This window comes from Pristiophorus japonicus, chromosome 23, assembly GCF_044704955.1.
Source record: "Pristiophorus japonicus isolate sPriJap1 chromosome 23, sPriJap1.hap1, whole genome shotgun sequence".
In the NCBI taxonomy this organism is placed as follows: domain Eukaryota; kingdom Metazoa; phylum Chordata; class Chondrichthyes; family Pristiophoridae; genus Pristiophorus; species Pristiophorus japonicus.
In genome coordinates this window covers 49,039,435-49,060,508 of record NC_091999.1, presented here as the reverse complement: position 1 = coordinate 49,060,508, position 21,074 = coordinate 49,039,435, and the positions used below count along the sequence as shown (strand labels likewise).

General features: G+C 43.7%; 15 non-coding genes across 15 annotated transcripts; all 15 read right to left on the bottom strand.

Moving 5' to 3' along the window:
* Positions 1–1,053: 1,053 nt before the first annotated feature.
* On the bottom strand, positions 1,054–1,135 carry trnas-aga (transfer RNA serine (anticodon AGA)). The gene has a single exon. It is a non-coding gene; the product is annotated as a tRNA-Ser (tRNA).
* A 216-nt stretch (positions 1,136–1,351) lies between these two features.
* Positions 1,352–1,423, bottom strand: trnad-guc (transfer RNA aspartic acid (anticodon GUC)). Its single transcript has one exon. It is a non-coding gene; the product is annotated as a tRNA-Asp (tRNA).
* A 1,580-nt stretch (positions 1,424–3,003) lies between these two features.
* Positions 3,004–3,085, bottom strand: trnas-aga (transfer RNA serine (anticodon AGA)). The gene has a single exon. It is a non-coding gene; the product is annotated as a tRNA-Ser (tRNA).
* A 216-nt stretch (positions 3,086–3,301) lies between these two features.
* trnad-guc (transfer RNA aspartic acid (anticodon GUC)) lies at positions 3,302–3,373 on the bottom strand. The gene has a single exon. It is a non-coding gene; the product is annotated as a tRNA-Asp (tRNA).
* Positions 3,374–4,953: 1,580 nt separating this feature from the next.
* trnas-aga (transfer RNA serine (anticodon AGA)) lies at positions 4,954–5,035 on the bottom strand. Its single transcript has one exon. It is a non-coding gene; the product is annotated as a tRNA-Ser (tRNA).
* A 216-nt stretch (positions 5,036–5,251) lies between these two features.
* Positions 5,252–5,323, bottom strand: trnad-guc (transfer RNA aspartic acid (anticodon GUC)). The gene has a single exon. It is a non-coding gene; the product is annotated as a tRNA-Asp (tRNA).
* Positions 5,324–6,903: 1,580 nt separating this feature from the next.
* On the bottom strand, positions 6,904–6,985 carry trnas-aga (transfer RNA serine (anticodon AGA)). Its single transcript has one exon. It is a non-coding gene; the product is annotated as a tRNA-Ser (tRNA).
* Positions 6,986–7,201: 216 nt separating this feature from the next.
* Positions 7,202–7,273, bottom strand: trnad-guc (transfer RNA aspartic acid (anticodon GUC)). Its single transcript has one exon. It is a non-coding gene; the product is annotated as a tRNA-Asp (tRNA).
* A 3,827-nt stretch (positions 7,274–11,100) lies between these two features.
* trnad-guc (transfer RNA aspartic acid (anticodon GUC)) lies at positions 11,101–11,172 on the bottom strand. Its single transcript has one exon. It is a non-coding gene; the product is annotated as a tRNA-Asp (tRNA).
* A 1,550-nt stretch (positions 11,173–12,722) lies between these two features.
* On the bottom strand, positions 12,723–12,804 carry trnas-aga (transfer RNA serine (anticodon AGA)). Its single transcript has one exon. It is a non-coding gene; the product is annotated as a tRNA-Ser (tRNA).
* Positions 12,805–13,020: 216 nt separating this feature from the next.
* On the bottom strand, positions 13,021–13,092 carry trnad-guc (transfer RNA aspartic acid (anticodon GUC)). Its single transcript has one exon. It is a non-coding gene; the product is annotated as a tRNA-Asp (tRNA).
* Positions 13,093–16,919: 3,827 nt separating this feature from the next.
* Positions 16,920–16,991, bottom strand: trnad-guc (transfer RNA aspartic acid (anticodon GUC)). The gene has a single exon. It is a non-coding gene; the product is annotated as a tRNA-Asp (tRNA).
* Positions 16,992–18,541: 1,550 nt separating this feature from the next.
* Positions 18,542–18,623, bottom strand: trnas-aga (transfer RNA serine (anticodon AGA)). The gene has a single exon. It is a non-coding gene; the product is annotated as a tRNA-Ser (tRNA).
* Positions 18,624–18,839: 216 nt separating this feature from the next.
* On the bottom strand, positions 18,840–18,911 carry trnad-guc (transfer RNA aspartic acid (anticodon GUC)). The gene has a single exon. It is a non-coding gene; the product is annotated as a tRNA-Asp (tRNA).
* Positions 18,912–20,772: 1,861 nt separating this feature from the next.
* Positions 20,773–20,844, bottom strand: trnad-guc (transfer RNA aspartic acid (anticodon GUC)). Its single transcript has one exon. It is a non-coding gene; the product is annotated as a tRNA-Asp (tRNA).
* Positions 20,845–21,074: the final 230 nt, after the last annotated feature.

The window sequence follows — 21,074 nt, the reverse complement described above, 5'->3', positions numbered from 1 at the left end:
GTCAGACTGAGAGAGACAAAGACTCAGACATACAAACACATACACAGCTCTGTGGAGAGAGAGAGAGAGGCAGAGACCGAGCGACACAGATACATTTCACAATTTCATTTCATTATCGGTTCAGAGTGACACATAGTTACAGAAAATTGTTGATTCAACCGATGAAAATCGGACATCACTGATCAGAATGGGAGGAAATCTGTGTTAAAATAAATAGAAACCAGGAGTGGGGAAGAACCCACGGTGGAAAACCCTTTGAAGTTTAAGGCCAACGACATAACCACTCGGTTATCCTGGCCCTGTGAGAGCTTGGATTTTGTCTCTGTGACAAACTGGGCTTCAACCCCAACCCCACATACAAACACATGCACATAGTCTTTTAGTGAGCATTTACGAACATTTTGAGGAATATTGACACGAGGGCAACTCTCCTACTCTGTTTCGAGTAATGCTCTGGGACCTTTCATATCCACCCGAGGGTGCAGACGGAGCTTCAATTTAACATTTCATCCGAAAGTCAACAGCTTCAACATTGCAAAATTCCCCAAGTGCTGCACTTGAGTGTTAGCCAAGATGATATGCTCAAGTCCAAGGAGTCCGACTTGAACACACAAACTTCTGATTCTGTCGAGAATGCTGCCACTGAACCTAAGCCGATACAAAAGTTCACAACCGTATTATTTTCCCCAAGTCTTTTTTATAAGTTCCAGGACATACTAAATTCGTATGATGATTTCCACTGACAGTTGCACATACACAGAGACAAAAATAGAGATAGACAGACACAGAGACACACATAACCAAACATTTACACGCACCAACGGGCATGCACAGATGCCTTAGCCATCTCGAGGGATAGACAGGCTGAATCACTGTCGCAACTTTGACTGATTGTTGCGATTTTTTAAACGGATGTATCGTGAATATTGCAGATTAATAAAAATGAGAACAAATGTCAGTGTTGAAAGGTGTGGGACGTTATTCCAATTATCACATGATCAGTTTGGTAGAGAACTGGTTAAATTGTGAAATGGAATGAAAAATGCTGAGAATCGTAGTCGGCAGGATTCGAACCTGCGCGGGAAAATCCCAATGGATTTCTAGTCCATCGCCTTAACCACTCGGCCACGACTACTGTGTCGCTGGCTTTTTAAACGTTACTCCGAAAAAACTCAGTCCTCCATCTCTGTGCAGCAGACGGCCAAAGAATCCTGAAAAAGTCTCCGTTTGCTAAAAATCTGGAAGAGGCAAACTCCTCTACCTGTATTTTCACAGTTCGATTTCGCTCCGGAATTTTTAACATGTATCTACCAAGAAACAGAAGTAAAAATCAACATTTTGAAAAATCTGCCTCCCCGTCGGGGAATTGAACCCCGGTCTCCCGCGTGACAGGCGGGGATACTCACCACTATACTAACGAGGAACTGACGGATAGCTGCTCTGTCGGAGCAGGAATCGAGCTGTGAACAGAACTGGACACCATGAGAAGTCGACAGACACATTGAGAGACAGAGACAAACCGACAAACAGGGAGAGACAGACACCGAGATAGAGACAACGAGAGACAGAAAGTGCGAGACTGAGAAGGAGAGGCAGATTGGGTGAGAAAAAGACACAAACACATACAGAGACAGAGATTTGTGTGTTTGATCTATTAAGAGAGAAAGGGAAAGTGTGAGAGAAAGACAATGATAAAGACAGTGACAAGGAGAGAGACAGATAGAGAGAAAGAGATAGAGACTAAAACAGAAAATGATGGAAATGATTCTCAGGTTAGAGGCAGGGGCTAACAGAGACAGGCAAAGAAATGGACAGACCGAAATGATGGGAAAGAGAGAGCCAGTCAGACAAAGAATCTGAGAGAATCCCATTGGAACAGACGTGGGCACCGTGAGAAAGAGACAGATTGAGAGACTGAGACAAACGGAGAAACAGGGACAGACAGAGTGAGTCAGACTGAGAGAGACAAAGACTCAGACATACAAACACATACACAGCTCTGTGGAGAGAGAGAGAGAGGCAGAGACCGAGCGACACAGATACATTTCACAATTTCATTTCATTATCGGTTCAGAGTGACACATAGTTACAGAAAATTGTTGATTCAACCGATGAAAATCGGACATCACTGATCAGAATGGGAGGAAATCTGTGTTAAAATAAATAGAAACCAGGAGTGGGGAAGAACCCACGGTGGAAAACCCTTTGAAGTTTAAGGCCAACGACATAACCACTCGGTTATCCTGGCCCTGTGAGAGCTTGGATTTTGTCTCTGTGACAAACTGGGCTTCAACCCCAACCCCACATACAAACACATGCACATAGTCTTTTAGTGAGCATTTACGAACATTTTGAGGAATATTGACACGAGGGCAACTCTCCTACTCTGTTTCGAGTAATGCTCTGGGACCTTTCATATCCACCCGAGGGTGCAGACGGAGCTTCAATTTAACATTTCATCCGAAAGTCAACAGCTTCAACATTGCAAAATTCCCCAAGTGCTGCACTTGAGTGTTAGCCAAGATGATATGCTCAAGTCCAAGGAGTCCGACTTGAACACACAAACTTCTGATTCTGTCGAGAATGCAGCCACTGAACCTAAGTCGATACAAAAGTTCACAACCGTATTATTTTCCCCAAGTCTTTTTTATAAGTTCCAGGACATACTAAATTCGTATGATGATTTCCACTGACAGTTGCACATACACAGAGACAAAAATAGAGATAGACAGACACAGAGACACACATAACCAAAAATTTACACGCACCAACGGGCATGCACAGATGCCTTAGCCATCTCGAGGGATAGACAGGCTGAATCACTGTCGCAACTTTGACTGATTGTTGCGATTTTTTAAACGGATGTATCGTGAATATTGCAGATTAATAAAAATGAGAACAAATGTCAGTGTTGAAAGGTGTGGGACGTTATTCCAATTATCACATGATCAGTTTGGTAGAGAACTGGTTAAATTGTGAAATGGAATGAAAAATGCTGAGAATCGTAGTCGGCAGGATTCGAACCTGCGCGGGAAAATCCCAATGGATTTCTAGTCCATCGCCTTAACCACTCGGCCACGACTACTGTGTCGCTGGCTTTTTAAACGTTACTCCGAAAAAACTCAGTCCTCCATCTCTGTGCAGCAGACGGCCAAAGAATCCTGAAAAAGTCTCCGTTTGCTAAAAATCTGGAAGAGGCAAACTCCTCTACCTGTATTTTCACAGTTCGATTTCGCTCCGGAATTTTTAACATGTATCTACCAAGAAACAGAAGTAAAAATCAACATTTTGAAAAATCTGCCTCCCCGTCGGGGAATTGAACCCCGGCCTCCCGCGTGACAGGCGGGGATACTCACCACTATACTAACGAGGAACTGACGGATAGCTGCTCTGTCGGAGCAGGAATCGAGCTGTGAACAGAACTGGACACCATGAGAAGTCGACAGACACATTGAGAGACAGAGACAAACCGACAAACAGGGAGAGACAGACACCGAGATAGAGACAACGAGAGACAGAAAGTGCGAGACTGAGAAGGAGAGGCAGATTGGGTGAGAAAAAGACACAAACACATACAGAGACAGAGATTTGTGTGTTTGATCTATTAAGAGAGAAAGGGAAAGTGTGAGAGAAAGACAATGATAAAGACAGTGACAAGGAGAGAGACAGATAGAGAGAAAGAGATAGAGACTAAAACAGAAAATGATGGAAATGATTCTCAGGTTAGAGGCAGGGGCTAACAGAGACAGGCAAAGAAATGGACAGACCGAAATGATGGGAAAGAGAGAGCCAGTCAGACAAAGAATCTGAGAGAATCCCATTGGAACAGACGTGGGCACCGTGAGAAAGAGACAGATTGAGAGACTGAGACAAACGGAGAAACAGGGACAGACAGAGTGAGTCAGACTGAGAGAGACAAAGACTCAGACATACAAACACATACACAGCTCTGTGGAGAGAGAGAGAGAGGCAGAGACCGAGCGACACAGATACATTTCACAATTTCATTTCATTATCGGTTCAGAGTGACACATAGTTACAGAAAATTGTTGATTCAACCGATGAAAATCGGACATCACTGATCAGAATGGGAGGAAATCTGTGTTAAAATAAATAGAAACCAGGAGTGGGGAAGAACCCACGGTGGAAAACCCTTTGAAGTTTAAGGCCAACGACATAACCACTCGGTTATCCTGGCCCTGTGAGAGCTTGGATTTTGTCTCTGTGACAAACTGGGCTTCAACCCCAACCCCACATACAAACACATGCACATAGTCTTTTAGTGAGCATTTACGAACATTTTGAGGAATATTGACACGAGGGCAACTCTCCTACTCTGTTTCGAGTAATGCTCTGGGACCTTTCATATCCACCCGAGGGTGCAGACGGAGCTTCAATTTAACATTTCATCCGAAAGTCAACAGCTTCAACATTGCAAAATTCCCCAAGTGCTGCACTTGAGTGTTAGCCAAGATGATATGCTCAAGTCCAAGGAGTCCGACTTGAACACACAAACTTCTGATTCTGTCGAGAATGCAGCCACTGAACCTAAGTCGATACAAAAGTTCACAACCGTATTATTTTCCCCAAGTCTTTTTTATAAGTTCCAGGACATACTAAATTCGTATGATGATTTCCACTGACAGTTGCACATACACAGAGACAAAAATAGAGATAGACAGACACAGAGACACACATAACCAAAAATTTACACGCACCAACGGGCATGCACAGATGCCTTAGCCATCTCGAGGGATAGACAGGCTGAATCACTGTCGCAACTTTGACTGATTGTTGCGATTTTTTAAACGGATGTATCGTGAATATTGCAGATTAATAAAAATGAGAACAAATGTCAGTGTTGAAAGGTGTGGGACGTTATTCCAATTATCACATGATCAGTTTGGTAGAGAACTGGTTAAATTGTGAAATGGAATGAAAAATGCTGAGAATCGTAGTCGGCAGGATTCGAACCTGCGCGGGAAAATCCCAATGGATTTCTAGTCCATCGCCTTACCCACTCGGCCACGACTACTGTGTCGCTGGCTTTTTAAACGTTACTCCGAAAAAACTCAGTCCTCCATCTCTGTGCAGCAGACGGCCAAAGAATCCTGAAAAAGTCTCCGTTTGCTAAAAATCTGGAAGAGGCAAACTCCTCTACCTGTATTTTCACAGTTCGATTTCGCTCCGGAATTTTTAACATGTATCTACCAAGAAACAGAAGTAAAAATCAACATTTTGAAAAATCTGCCTCCCCGTCGGGGAATTGAACCCCGGTCTCCCGCGTGACAGGCGGGGATACTCACCACTATACTAACGAGGAACTGACGGATAGCTGCTCTGTCGGAGCAGGAATCGAGCTGTGAACAGAACTGGACACCATGAGAAGTCGACAGACACATTGAGAGACAGAGACAAACCGACAAACAGGGAGAGACAGACACCGAGATAGAGACAACGAGAGACAGAAAGTGCGAGACTGAGAAGGAGAGGCAGATTGGGTGAGAAAAAGACACAAACACATACAGAGACAGAGATTTGTGTGTTTGATCTATTAAGAGAGAAAGGGAAAGAGTGAGAGAAAGACAATGATAAAGACAGTGACAAGGAGAGAGACAGATAGAGAGAAAGAGATAGAGACTAAAACAGAAAATGATGGAAATGATTCTCAGGTTAGAGGCAGGGGCTAACAGAGACAGGCAAAGAAATGGACAGACCGAAATGATGGGAAAGAGAGAGCCAGTCAGACAAAGAATCTGAGAGAATCCCATTGGAACAGACGTGGGCACCGTGAGAAAGAGACAGATTGAGAGACTGAGACAAACGGAGAAACAGGGACAGACAGAGTGAGTCAGACTGAGAGAGACAAAGACTCAGACATACAAACACATACACAGCTCTGTGGAGAGAGAGAGAGAGGCAGAGACCGAGCGACACAGATACATTTCACAATTTCATTTCATTATCGGTTCAGAGTGACACATAGTTACAGAAAATTGTTGATTCAACCGATGAAAATCGGACATCACTGATCAGAATGGGAGGAAATCTGTGTTAAAATAAATAGAAACCAGGAGTGGGGAAGAACCCACGGTGGAAAACCCTTTGAAGTTTAAGGCCAACGACATAACCACTCGGTTATCCTGGCCCTGTGAGAGCTTGGATTTTGTCTCTGTGACAAACTGGGCTTCAACCCCAACCCCACATACAAACACATGCACATAGTCTTTTAGTGAGCATTTACGAACATTTTGAGGAATATTGACACGAGGGCAACTCTCCTACTCTGTTTCGAGTAATGCTCTGGGACCTTTCATATCCACCCGAGGGTGCAGACGGAGCTTCAATTTAACATTTCATCCGAAAGTCAACAGCTTCAACATTGCAAAATTCCCCAAGTGCTGCACTTGAGTGTTAGCCAAGATGATATGCTCAAGTCCAAGGAGTCCGACTTGAACACACAAACTTCTGATTCTGTCGAGAATGCTGCCACTGAACCTAAGCCGATACAAAAGTTCACAACCGTATTATTTTCCCCAAGTCTTTTTTATAAGTTCCAGGACATACTAAATTCGTATGATGATTTCCACTGACAGTTGCACATACACAGAGACAAAAATAGAGATAGACAGACACAGAGACACACATAACCAAAAATTTACACGCACCAACGGGCATGCACAGATGCCTTAGCCATCTCGAGGGATAGACAGGCTGAATCACTGTCGCAACTTTGACTGATTGTTGCGATTTTTTAAACGGATGTATCGTGAATATTGCAGATTAATAAAAATGAGAACAAATGTCAGTGTTGAAAGGTGTGGGACGTTATTCCAATTATCACATGATCAGTTTGGTAGAGAACTGGTTAAATTGTGAAATGGAATGAAAAATGCTGAGAATCGTAGTCGGCAGGATTCGAACCTGCGCGGGAAAATCCCAATGGATTTCTAGTCCATCGCCTTAACCACTCGGCCACGACTACTGTGTCGCTGGCTTTTTAAACGTTACTCCGAAAAAACTCAGTCCTCCATCTCTGTGCAGCAGACGGCCAAAGAATCCTGAAAAAGTCTCCGTTTGCAAAAAATCTGGAAGAGGCAAACTCCTCTACCTGTATTTTCACAGTTCGATTTCGCTCTGGAATTTTTAACATGTATCTACCAAGAAACAGAAGTAAAAATCAACATTTTGAAACATCTGCCTCCCCGTCGGGGAATTGAACCCCGGTCTCCCGCGTGACAGGCAGGGATACTCACCACTATACTAACGAGGAACTGACGGATAGCTGCTCTGTCGGAGCAGGAATCGAGCTGTGAACAGAACTGGACACCATGAGAAGTCGACAGACACATTGAGAGACAGAGACAAACCGACAAACAGGGAGAGACAGACACCGAGATAGAGACAACGAGAGACAGAAAGTGTGAGACTGAGAAGGAGAGGCAGATTGGGTGAGAAAAAGACACAAACACATACAGAGACAGAGATTTGTGTGTTTGATCTATTAAGAGAGAAAGGGAAAGAGTGAGAGAAAGACAATGATAAAGACAGTGACAAGGAGAGAGACAGATAGAGAGAAAGAGATAGAGACTAAAACAGAAAATGATGGAAATGATTCTCAGGTTAGAGGCAGGGGCTAACAGAGACAGGCAAAGAAATGGACAGACCGAAATGATGGGAAAGAGAGAGCCAGTCAGACAAAGAATCTGAGAGAATCCCATTGGAACAGACGTGGGCACCGTGAGAAAGAGACAGATTGAGAGACTGAGACAAACGGAGAAACAGGGACAGACAGAGTGAGTCAGACTGAGAGAGACAAAGACTCAGACATACAAACACATACACAGCTCTGTGGAGAGAGAGAGAGAGGCAGAGACCGAGCGACACAGATACATTTCACAATTTCATTTCATTATCGGTTCAGAGTGACACATAGTTACAGAAAATTGTTGATTCAACCGATGAAAATCGGACATCACTGATCAGAATGGGAGGAAATCTGTGTTAAAATAAATAGAAACCAGGAGTGGGGAAGAACCCACGGTGGAAAACCCTTTGAAGATTAAGGCCAACGACATAACCACTCGGTTATCCTGGCCCTGTGAGAGCTTGGATTCTGTCTCTGTGACAAACTGGGCTTCAACCCCAACCCCACATACAAACACATGCACATAGTCTTTTAGTGAGCATTTACGAACATTTTGAGGAATATTGACACGAGGGCAACTCTCCTACTCTGTTTCGAGTAATGCTCTGGGACCTTTCATATCCACCCGAGGGTGCAGACGGAGCTTCAATTTAACATTTCATCCGAAAGTCAACAGCTTCAACATTGCAAAATTCCCCAAGTGCTGCACTTGAGTGTTAGCCAAGATGATATGCTCAAGTCCAAGGAGTGCGACTTGAACACACAAACTTCTGATTCAGTCGAGAATGCTGCCACTGAACCTAAGCCGATACAAAAGTTCACAACCGTATTATTTTCCCCAAGTCTTTTTTATAAGTTCCAGGACATACTAAATTCGTATGATGATTTCCACTGACAGTTGCACATACACAGAGACAAAAATAGAGATAGACAGACACAGAGACACACATAACCAAAAATTTACACGTACCAACGGGCATGCACAGATGCCTTAGCCATCTCGAGGGATAGACAGGCTGAATCACTGTCGCAACTTTGACTGATTGTTGCGATTTTTTAAACGGATGTATCGTGAATATTGGAGATTAATAAAAATGAGAACAAATGTCAGTGTTGAAAGGTGTGGGACGTTATTCCAATTATCACATGATCAGTTTGGTAGAGAACTGGTTAAATTGTGAAATGGAATGAAAAATGCTGAGAATCGTAGTCGGCAGGATTCGAACCTGCGCGGGAAAATCCCAATGGATTTCTAGTCCATTGCCTTAACCACTCGGCCATGACTATTATGTCGCTGGCTTTTTAAACGTTACTCCGAAAAAACTCAGTCCTCCATCTCTGTGCAGCAGACGGCCAAAGAATCCTGAAAAAGTCTCCGTTTGCTAAAAATCTGGAAGAGGCAAACTCCTCTACCTGTATTTTCACAGTTCGATTTCGCTCTGGAATTTTTAACATGTATCTACCAAGAAACAGAAGTAAAAATCAACATTTTGAAACATCTGCCTTCCATCGGGGAATTGAACCCCGGTCTCCCGCGTGACAGGCGGGGATACTCACCACTATACTAACGAGGAACTGACGGATAGCTGCTCTGTCGGAGCAGGAATCGAGCTGTGAACAGAACTGGACACCATGAGAAGTCGACAGACACATTGAGAGACTGAGACAAACCGACAAACAGGGAGAGACAGACACCGAGATAGAGACAACGAGAGACAGAAAGTGCGAGACTGAGAAGGAGAGGCAGATTGGGTGAGAAAAAGACACAAACACATACAGAGACAGAGATTTGTGTGTTTGATCTATTAAGAGAGAAAGGGAAAGAGTGAGAGAAAGACAATGATAAAGACAGTGACAAGGAGAGAGACAGATAGAGAGAAAGAGATAGAGACTAAAACAGAAAATGATGGAAATGATTCTCAGGTTAGAGGCAGGGGCTAACAGAGACAGGCAAAGAAATGGACAGACCGAAATGATGGGAAAGAGAGAGCCAGTCAGACAAAGAATCTGAGAGAATCCCATTGGAACAGACGTGGGCACCGTGAGAAAGAGACAGATTGAGAGACTGAGACAAACGGAGAAACAGGGACAGACAGAGTGAGTCAGACTGAGAGAGACAAAGACTCAGACAAACAAACACATACACAGCTCTGTGGAGAGAGAGAGAGATGCAGAGACCGAGCGACACAGATACATTTCACAATTTCATTTCATTATCGGTTCAGAGTGACACATAGTTACAGAAAATTGTTGATTCAACCGATGAAAATCGGACATCACTGATCAGAATGGGAGGAAATCTGTGTTAAAATAAATAGAAAGCAGGAGTGGGGAAGAACCCACCGTGGAAAACCCTTTGAAGTTTAAGGCCAACGACATAACCACTCGGTTATCCTGGCCCTGTGAGAGCTGGGATTCTGTCTCTGTGACAAACTGGGCTTCAACCCCAACCCCACATACAAACACATGCACATAGTCTTTTAGTGAGCATTTACGAACATTTTGAGGAATATTGACACGGGGGCAACTCTCCTACTCTGTTTCGAGTAATGCACTGGGACCTTTCACATCCACCCGAGGGTGCAGACGGAGCTTCAATTTAACATTTCATCCGAAAGTCAACAGCTTCAACATTGCAAAATTCCCCAAGTGCTGCACTTGAGTGTTAGCCAAGATGATATGCTCAAGTCCAAGGAGTGCGACTTGAACACACAAACTTCTGATTCAGTCGAGAATGCTGCCACTGAACCTAAGCCGATACAAAAGTTCACAACCGTATTATTTTCCCCAAGTCTTTTTTATAAGTTCCAGGACATACTAAATTCGTTTGATGATTTCCACTGACAGGTGCACATACACAGAGACAAAAATAGAGATAGACAGACACAGAGACACACATAACCAAAAATTTACACGCACCAACGGGCATGCACAGATGCCTTAGCCATCTCGAGGGATAGACAGGCTGAATCACTGTCGCAACTTTGACTGATTGTTGCGATTTTTTAAACGGATGTATCGTGAATATTGCAGATTAATAAAAATGAGAACAAATGTCAGTGTTGAAAGGTGTGGGACGTTATTCCAATTATCACATGATCAGTTTGGTAGAGAACTGGTTAAATTGTGAAATGGAATGAAAAATGCTGAGAATCGTAGTCGGCAGGATTCGAACCTGCGCGGGAAAATCCCAATAGATTTCTAGTCCATCGCCTTAACCACTCGGCCATGACTATTGTGTCGCTGGCTTTTTAAACGTTACTCCGAAAAAACTCAGTCCTCCATCTCTGTGCAGCAGACGGCCAAAGAATCCTGAAAAAGTCTCCGTTTGCTAAAAATCTGGAAGAGGCAAACTCCTCTACCTGTATTTACACAGTTCGATTTCGCTCTGGAATTTTTAACATGTATCTACCAAGAAACAGAAGTAAAAATCAACATTTTGAAACATCTGCCTCCCCGTCGGGGAATTGAACCCCGGTCTCCCGCGTGACAGGCGGGGATACTCACCACTATACTAACGAGGAACTGACGGATAGCTGCTCTGTCGGAGCAGGAATCGAGCTGTGAACAGAACTGGACACCATGAGAAGTCGACAGACACATTGAGAGACAGAGACAAACCGACAAACAGGGAGAGACAGACACCGAGATAGAGACAACGAGAGACAGAAAGTGCGAGACTGAGAAGGAGAGGCAGATTGGGTGAGAAAAAGACACAAACACATACAGAGACAGAGATTTGTGTGTTTGATCTATTAAGAGATAAAGACAGTGACAAGGAGAGAGACAGATAGAGAGAAAGAGATAGAGACTAAAACAGAAAATGATGGAAATGATTCTCAGGTTAGAGGCAGGGGCTAACAGAGACAGGCAAAGAAATGGACAGACCGAAATGATGGGAAAGAGAGAGCCAGTCAGACAAAGAATCTGAGAGAATCCCATTGGAACAGACGTGGGCACCGTGAGAAAGAGACAGATTGAGAGACTGAGACAAACGGAGAAACAGGGACAGACAGAGTGAGTCAGACTGAGAGAGACAAAGACTCAGACATACAAACACATACACAGCTCTGTGGAGAGAGAGAGAGAGGCAGAGACCGAGCGACACAGATACATTTCACAATTTCATTTCATTATCGGTTCAGAGTGTCACACAGTTACAGAAAATTTTTGATTCAACCGATGAAAATCGGACATCACTGATCAGAATGGGAGGAAATCTGTGTTAAAATAAATAGAAACCAGGAGTGGGGAAGAACCCACGTTGGAAAACCCTTTGAAGTTTAAGGCCAACGACATAACCACTCGGTTATCCTGGCCCTGTGAGAGCTTGGATTCTGTCTCTGTGACAAACTGGGCTTCAACCCCAACCCCACATACAAACACATGCACATAGTCTTTTAGTGAGCATTTACGAACATTTTGAGGAATATTGACACGGGGGCAACTCTCCTACTCTGTTTCGAGTAATGCTCTGGGACCTTTCATATCCACCCGAGGGTGCAGACGGAGCTTCAATTTAACATTTCATCCGAAAGTCAACAGCTTCAACATTGCAAAATTCCCCAAGTGCTGCACTTGAGTGTTAGCCAAGATAATATGCTCAAGTCCAAGGAGTGCGACTTGAACACACAAACTTCTGATTCAGTCGAGAATGCTGCCACTGAACCTAAGCCGATACAAAAGTTCACAACCGTATTATTTTCCCCAAGTCTTTTTTATAAGTTCCAGGACATACTAAATTCGTATGATGATTTCCACTGACAGTTGCACATACACAGAGACAAAAATAGAGATAGACAGACACAGAGACACACATAACCAAAAATTTACACGCACCAACGGGCATGCACAGATGCCTTAGCCATCTCGAGGGATAGACAGGCTGAATCACTGTCGCAACTTTGACTGATTGTTGCGATTTTTTAAACGGATGTATCGTGAATATTGCAGATTAATAAAAATGAGAACAAATGTCAGTGTTGAAAGGTGTGGGACGTTATTCCAATTATCACATGATCAGTTTGGTAGAGAACTGGTTAAATTGTGAAATGGAATGAAAAATGCTGAGAATCGTAGTCGGCAGGATTCGAACCTGCGCGGGAAAATCCCAATGGATTTCTAGTCCATCGCCTTAACCACTCGGCCACGACTACTGTGTCGCTGGCTTTTTAAACGTTACTCCGAAAAAACTCAGTCCTCCATCTCTGTGCAGCAGACGGCCAAAGAATCCTGAAAAAGTCTCCGTTTGCAAAAAATCTGGAAGAGGCAAACTCCTCTACCTGTATTTTCACAGTTCGATTTCGCTCTGGAATTTTTAACATGTATCTACCAAGAAACAGAAGTAAAAATCAACATTTTGAAACATCTGCCTCCCCGTCGGGGAATTGAACCCCGGTCTCCCGCGTGACAGGCGGGGATACTCACCACTATACTAACGAGGAACTGACGGATAGCTGCTCTGTCGGAGCAGGAATCGAGCTGTGAACAGAACTGGACACCATGAGAAGTCGACAGACACATTGAGAGACAGAGACAAACCGACAAACAGGGAGAGACAGACACCGAGATAGAGACAACGAGAGACAGAAAGTGTGAGACTGAGAAGGAGAGGCAGATTGGGTGAGAAAAAGACACAAACACATACAGAGACAGAGATTTGTGTGTTTGATCTATTAAGAGAGAAAGGGAAAGAGTGAGAGAAAGACAATGATAAAGACAGTGACAAGGAGAGAGACAGATAGAGAGAAAGAGATAGAGACTAAAACAGAAAATGATGGAAATGATTCTCAGGTTAGAGGCAGGGGCTAACAGAGACAGGCAAAGAAATGGACAGACCGAAATGATGGGAAAGAGAGAGCCAGTCAGACAAAGAATCTGAGAGAATCCCATTGGAACAGACGTGGGCACCGTGAGAAAGAGACAGATTGAGAGACTGAGACAAACGGAGAAACAGGGACAGACAGAGTGAGTCAGACTGAGAGAGACAAAGACTCAGACATACAAACACATACACAGCTCTGTGGAGAGAGAGAGAGAGGCAGAGACCGAGCGACACAGATACATTTCACAATTTCATTTCATTATCGGTTCAGAGTGACACATAGTTACAGAAAATTGTTGATTCAACCGATGAAAATCGGACATCACTGATCAGAATGGGAGGAAATCTGTGTTAAAATAAATAGAAACCAGGAGTGGGGAAGAACCCACGGTGGAAAACCCTTTGAAGATTAAGGCCAACGACATAACCACTCGGTTATCCTGGCCCTGTGAGAGCTTGGATTCTGTCTCTGTGACAAACTGGGCTTCAACCCCAACCCCACATACAAACACATGCACATAGTCTTTTAGTGAGCATTTACGAACATTTTGAGGAATATTGACACGAGGGCAACTCTCCTACTCTGTTTCGAGTAATGCTCTGGGACCTTTCATATCCACCCGAGGGTGCAGACGGAGCTTCAATTTAACATTTCATCCGAAAGTCAACAGCTTCAACATTGCAAAATTCCCCAAGTGCTGCACTTGAGTGTTAGCCAAGATGATATGCTCAAGTCCAAGGAGTGCGACTTGAACACACAAACTTCTGATTCAGTCGAGAATGCTGCCACTGAACCTAAGCCGATACAAAAGTTCACAACCGTATTATTTTCCCCAAGTCTTTTTTATAAGTTCCAGGACATACTAAATTCGTATGATGATTTCCACTGACAGTTGCACATACACAGAGACAAAAATAGAGATAGACAGACACAGAGACACACATAACCAAAAATTTACACGTACCAACGGGCATGCACAGATGCCTTAGCCATCTCGAGGGATAGACAGGCTGAATCACTGTCGCAACTTTGACTGATTGTTGCGATTTTTTAAACGGATGTATCGTGAATATTGGAGATTAATAAAAATGAGAACAAATGTCAGTGTTGAAAGGTGTGGGACGTTATTCCAATTATCACATGATCAGTTTGGTAGAGAACTGGTTAAATTGTGAAATGGAATGAAAAATGCTGAGAATCGTAGTCGGCAGGATTCGAACCTGCGCGGGAAAATCCCAATGGATTTCTAGTCCATTGCCTTAACCACTCGGCCATGACTATTATGTCGCTGGCTTTTTAAACGTTACTCCGAAAAAACTCAGTCCTCCATCTCTGTGCAGCAGACGGCCAAAGAATCCTGAAAAAGTCTCCGTTTGCTAAAAATCTGGAAGAGGCAAACTCCTCTACCTGTATTTTCACAGTTCGATTTCGCTCTGGAATTTTTAACATGTATCTACCAAGAAACAGAAGTAAAAATCAACATTTTGAAACATCTGCCTTCCATCGGGGAATTGAACCCCGGTCTCCCGCGTGACAGGCGGGGATACTCACCACTATACTAACGAGGAACTGACGGATAGCTGCTCTGTCGGAGCAGGAATCGAGCTGTGAACAGAACTGGACACCATGAGAAGTCGACAGACACATTGAGAGACTGAGACAAACCGACAAACAGGGAGAGACAGACACCGAGATAGAGACAACGAGAGACAGAAAGTGCGAGACTGAGAAGGAGAGGCAGATTGGGTGAGAAAAAGACACAAACACATACAGAGACAGAGATTTGTGTGTTTGATCTATTAAGAGAGAAAGGGAAAGAGTGAGAGAAAGACAATGATAAAGACAGTGACAAGGAGAGAGACAGATAGAGAGAAAGAGATAGAGACTAAAACAGAAAATGATGGAAATGATTCTCAGGTTAGAGGCAGGGGCTAACAGAGACAGGCAAAGAAATGGACAGACCGAAATGATGGGAAAGAGAGAGCCAGTCAGACAAAGAATCTGAGAGAATCCCATTGGAACAGACGTGGGCACCGTGAGAAAGAGACAGATTGAGAGACTGAGACAAACGGAGAAACAGGGACAGACAGAGTGAGTCAGACTGAGAGAGACAAAGACTCAGACAAACAAACACATACACAGCTCTGTGGAGAGAGAGAGAGATGCAGAGACCGAGCGACACAGATACATTTCACAATTTCATTTCATTATCGGTTCAGAGTGACACATAGTTACAGAAAATTGTTGATTCAACCGATGAAAATCGGACATCACTGATCAGAATGGGAGGAAATCTGTGTTAAAATAAATAGAAAGCAGGAGTGGGGAAGAACCCACCGTGGAAAACCCTTTGAAGTTTAAGGCCAACGACATAACCACTCGGTTATCCTGGCCCTGTGAGAGCTGGGATTCTGTCTCTGTGACAAACTGGGCTTCAACCCCAACCCCACATACAAACACATGCACATAGTCTTTTAGTGAGCATTTACGAACATTTTGAGGAATATTGACACGGGGGCAACTCTCCTACTCTGTTTCGAGTAATGCACTGGGACCTTTCACATCCACCCGAGGGTGCAGACGGAGCTTCAATTTAACATTTCATCCGAAAGTCAACAGCTTCAACATTGCAAAATTCCCCAAGTGCTGCACTTGAGTGTTAGCCAAGATGATATGCTCAAGTCCAAGGAGTGCGACTTGAACACACAAACTTCTGATTCAGTCGAGAATGCTGCCACTGAACCTAAGCCGATACAAAAGTTCACAACCGTATTATTTTCCCCAAGTCTTTTTTATAAGTTCCAGGACATACTAAATTCGTTTGATGATTTCCACTGACAGGTGCACATACACAGAGACAAAAATAGAGATAGACAGACACAGAGACACACATAACCAAAAATTTACACGCACCAACGGGCATGCACAGATGCCTTAGCCATCTCGAGGGATAGACAGGCTGAATCACTGTCGCAACTTTGACTGATTGTTGCGATTTTTTAAACGGATGTATCGTGAATATTGCAGATTAATAAAAATGAGAACAAATGTCAGTGTTGAAAGGTGTGGGACGTTATTCCAATTATCACATGATCAGTTTGGTAGAGAACTGGTTAAATTGTGAAATGGAATGAAAAATGCTGAGAATCGTAGTCGGCAGGATTCGAACCTGCGCGGGAAAATCCCAATAGATTTCTAGTCCATCGCCTTAACCACTCGGCCATGACTATTGTGTCGCTGGCTTTTTAAACGTTACTCCGAAAAAACTCAGTCCTCCATCTCTGTGCAGCAGACGGCCAAAGAATCCTGAAAAAGTCTCCGTTTGCTAAAAATCTGGAAGAGGCAAACTCCTCTACCTGTATTTACACAGTTCGATTTCGCTCTGGAATTTTTAACATGTATCTACCAAGAAACAGAAGTAAAAATCAACATTTTGAAACATCTGCCTCCCCGTCGGGGAATTGAACCCCGGTCTCCCGCGTGACAGGCGGGGATACTCACCACTATACTAACGAGGAACTGACGGATAGCTGCTCTGTCGGAGCAGGAATCGAGCTGTGAACAGAACTGGACACCATGAGAAGTCGACAGACACATTGAGAGACAGAGACAAACCGACAAACAGGGAGAGACAGACACCGAGATAGAGACAACGAGAGACAGAAAGTGCGAGACTGAGAAGGAGAGGCAGATTGGGTGAGAAAAAGACACAAACACATACAGAGACAGAGATTTGTGTGTTTGATCTATTAAGAGATAAAGACAGTGACAAGGAGAGAGACAGATAGAGAGAAAGAGATAGAGACTAAAACAGAAAATGATGGAAATGATTCTCAGGTTAGAGGCAGGGGCTAACAGAGACAGGCAAAGAAATGGACAGACCGAAATGATGGGAAAGAGAGAGCCAGTCAGACAAAGAATCTGAGAGAATCCCATTGGAACAGACGTGGGCACCGTGAGAAAGAGACAGATTGAGAGACTGAGACAAACGGAGAAACAGGGACAGACAGAGTGAGTCAGACTGAGAGAGACAAAGACTCAGACATACAAACACATACACAGCTCTGTGGAGAGAGAGAGAGAGGCAGAGACCGAGCGACACAGATACATTTCACAATTTCATTTCATTATCGGTTCAGAGTGTCACACAGTTACAGAAAATTTTTGATTCAACCGATGAAAATCGGACATCACTGATCAGAATGGGAGGAAATCTGTGTTAAAATAAATAGAAACCAGGAGTGGGGAAGAACCCACGTTGGAAAACCCTTTGAAGTTTAAGGCCAACGACATAACCACTCGGTTATCCTGGCCCTGTGAGAGCTTGGATTCTGTCTCTGTGACAAACTGGGCTTCAACCCCAACCCCACATACAAACACATGCACATAGTCTTTTAGTGAGCATTTACGAACATTTTGAGGAATATTGACACGGGGGCAACTCTCCTACTCTGTTTCGAGTAATGCTCTGGGACCTTTCATATCCACCCGAGGGTGCAGACGGAGCTTCAATTTAACATTTCATCCGAAAGTCAACAGCTTCAACATTGCAAAATTCCCCAAGTGCTGCACTTGAGTGTTAGCCAAGATAATATGCTCAAGTCCAAGGAGTGCGACTTGAACACACAAACTTCTGATTCAGTCGAGAATGCTGCCACTGAACCTAAGCCGATACAAAAGTTCACAACCGTATTATTTTCCCCAAGTCTTTTTTATAAGTTCCAGGACATACTAAATTCGTATGATGATTTCCACTGACAGTTGCACATACACAGAGACAAAAATAGAGATAGACAGACACAGAGACACACATAACCAAAAATTTACACGCACCAACGGGCATGCACAGATGCCTTAGCCATCTCGAGGGATAGACAGGCTGAATCACTGTCGCAACTTTGACTGATTGTTGCGATTTTTTAAACGGATGTATCGTGAATATTGCAGATTAATAAAAATGAGAACAAATGTCAGTGTTGAAAGGTGTGGGACGTTATTCCAATTATCACATGATCAGTTTGGTAGAGAACTGGTTAAATTGTGAAATGGAATGAAAAATGCTGAGAATCGTAGTCGGCAGGATTCGAACCTTCGCGGGAAAATCCCAATGGATTTCTAGTCCATCGCCTTAACCACTCGGCCACGACTACTGTGTCGCTGGCTTTTTAAACGTTACTCAGAAAAAACTCAGTCATCCATCTCTGTGCAGCAGACGGCCAAAGAATCCTGAAAAAGTCTCCGTTCGCTAAAAATCTGGAAGAGGCAAACTCCTCTACCTGTATTTTCACAGTTCGATTTCGCTCCGGAATTTTTAACATGTATCTACCAAGAAACAGAAGTAAAAATCAACATTTTGAAAAATCTGCCTCCCCGTCGGGGAATTGAACCCCGGTCTCCCGCGTGACAGGCGGGGATACTCACCACTATACTAACGAGGAACTGACGGATAGCTGCTCTGTCGGAGCAGGAATCGAGCTGTGAACAGAACTGGACATGAGAAGTCGACAGACACATTGAGAGACAGAGACAAACCGACAAACAGGGAGAGACAGACACCGAGATAGAGACAACGAGAGACAGAAAGTGCGAGACTGAGAAGGAGAGGCAGATTGGGTGAGAAAAAGACACAAACACATACAGAGACAGAGATTTGTGTGTTTGATCTATTAAGAGAGAAAGGGAAAGAGTGAGAGAAAGACAATGATAAAGACAGTGACAAGGAGAGAGACAGATAGAGAGAAAGAGATAGAGACTAAAACAGAAAATGATGGAAATGATTCTCAGGTTAGAGGCAGGGGCTAACAGAGACAGGCAAAGAAATGGACAGACCGAAATGATGGGAAAGAGAGAGCCAGTCAGGCAAAGAATCTGAGAGAATCCCATTGGAACAGACGTGGGCACCGTGAGAAAGAGACAGATTGAGAGACTGAGACAAACGGAGAAACAGGGACAGACAGAGTGAGTCAGACTGAGAGAGACAAAGACTCAGACATACAAACACATACACAGCTCTGTGGAGAGAGAGAGAGAGGCAGAGACCGAGCGACACAGATACATTTCACAATTTCATTTCATTATCGGTTCAGAGTGACACATAGTTACAGAAAATTGTTGATTCAACCGATGAAAATCGGACATCACTGATCAGAATGGGAGGAAATCTGTGTTAAAATAAATAGAAACCAGGAGTGGGGAAGAACCCACGGTGGAAAACCCTTTGAAGTTTAAGGCCAACGACATAACCACTCGGTTATCCTGGCCCTGTGAGAGCTTGGATTCTGTCTCTGTGACAAACTGGGCTTCAACCCCAACCCCACATACAAACACATGCACATAGTCTTTTAGTGAGCATTTACGAACATTTTGAGGAATATTGACACGAGGGCAACTCTCCTACTCTGTTTCGAGTAATGCTCTGGGACCTTTCATATCCACCCGAGGGTGCAGACGGAGCTTCAATTTAACATTTCATCCGAAAGTCAACAGCTTCAACATTGCAAAATTCCCCAAGTGCTGCACTTGAGTGTTAGCCAAGATGAAATGCTCAAGTCCAAGTAGTGCGACTTGAACACACAAACTTCTGATTCAGTCGAGAATGCTGCCACTGAACCTAAGCCGATACAAAAGTTCACAACCGTATTACTTTCCCCAAGTCTTTTTTATAAGTTCCAGGACATACTAAATTCGTATGATGATTTCCACTGACAGTTGCACATACACAGAGACAAAAATAGAGATAGACAGACACAGAGACACACATAACCAAAAATTTACACGCACCAACGGGCATGCACAGATGCCTTAGCCATCTCGAGGGATAGACAGGCTGAATCACTGTCGCAACTTTGACTGATTGTTGCGATTTTTTAAACGGATGTATCGTGAATATTGCAGATTAATAAAAATGAGAACAAATGTCAGTGTTGAAAGGTGTGGGACGTTATTCCAATTATCACATGATCAGTTTGGTAGAGAACTGGTTAAATTGTGAAATGGAATGAAAAATGTTGAGAATCGTAGTCGGCAGGATTCGAACCTACGCGGGATTCTAGTCCATCGCCTTAACCACTCGGCCACGACTACTGTGTCGCTGGCTTTTTAAACGTTACTCAGAAAAAACTCAGTCATCCATCTCTGTGCAGCAGACGGCCAAAGAATCCTGAAAAAGTCTCCGTTCGCTAAAAATCTGGAAGAGGCAAACTCCTCTACCTGTATTTTCACAGTTCGATTTCGCTCCGGAATTTTTAACATGTATCTACCAAGAAACAGAAGTAAAAATCAACATTTTGAAAAATCTGCCTCCCCGTCGGGGAATTGAACCCCGGTCTCCCGCGTGACAGGCGGGGATACTCACCACTATACTAACGAGGAACTGACGGATAGCTGCTCTGTCGGAGCAGGAATCGAGCTGTGAACAGAACTGGACACCATGAGAAGTCGACAGACACATTGAGAGACAGAGACAAACCGACAAACAGGGAGAGACAGACACCGAGATAGAGACAACGAGAGACAGAAAGTGCGAGACTGAGAAGGAGAGGCAGATTGGGTGAGAAAAAGACACAAACACATACAGAGACAGAGATTTGTGTGTTTGATCT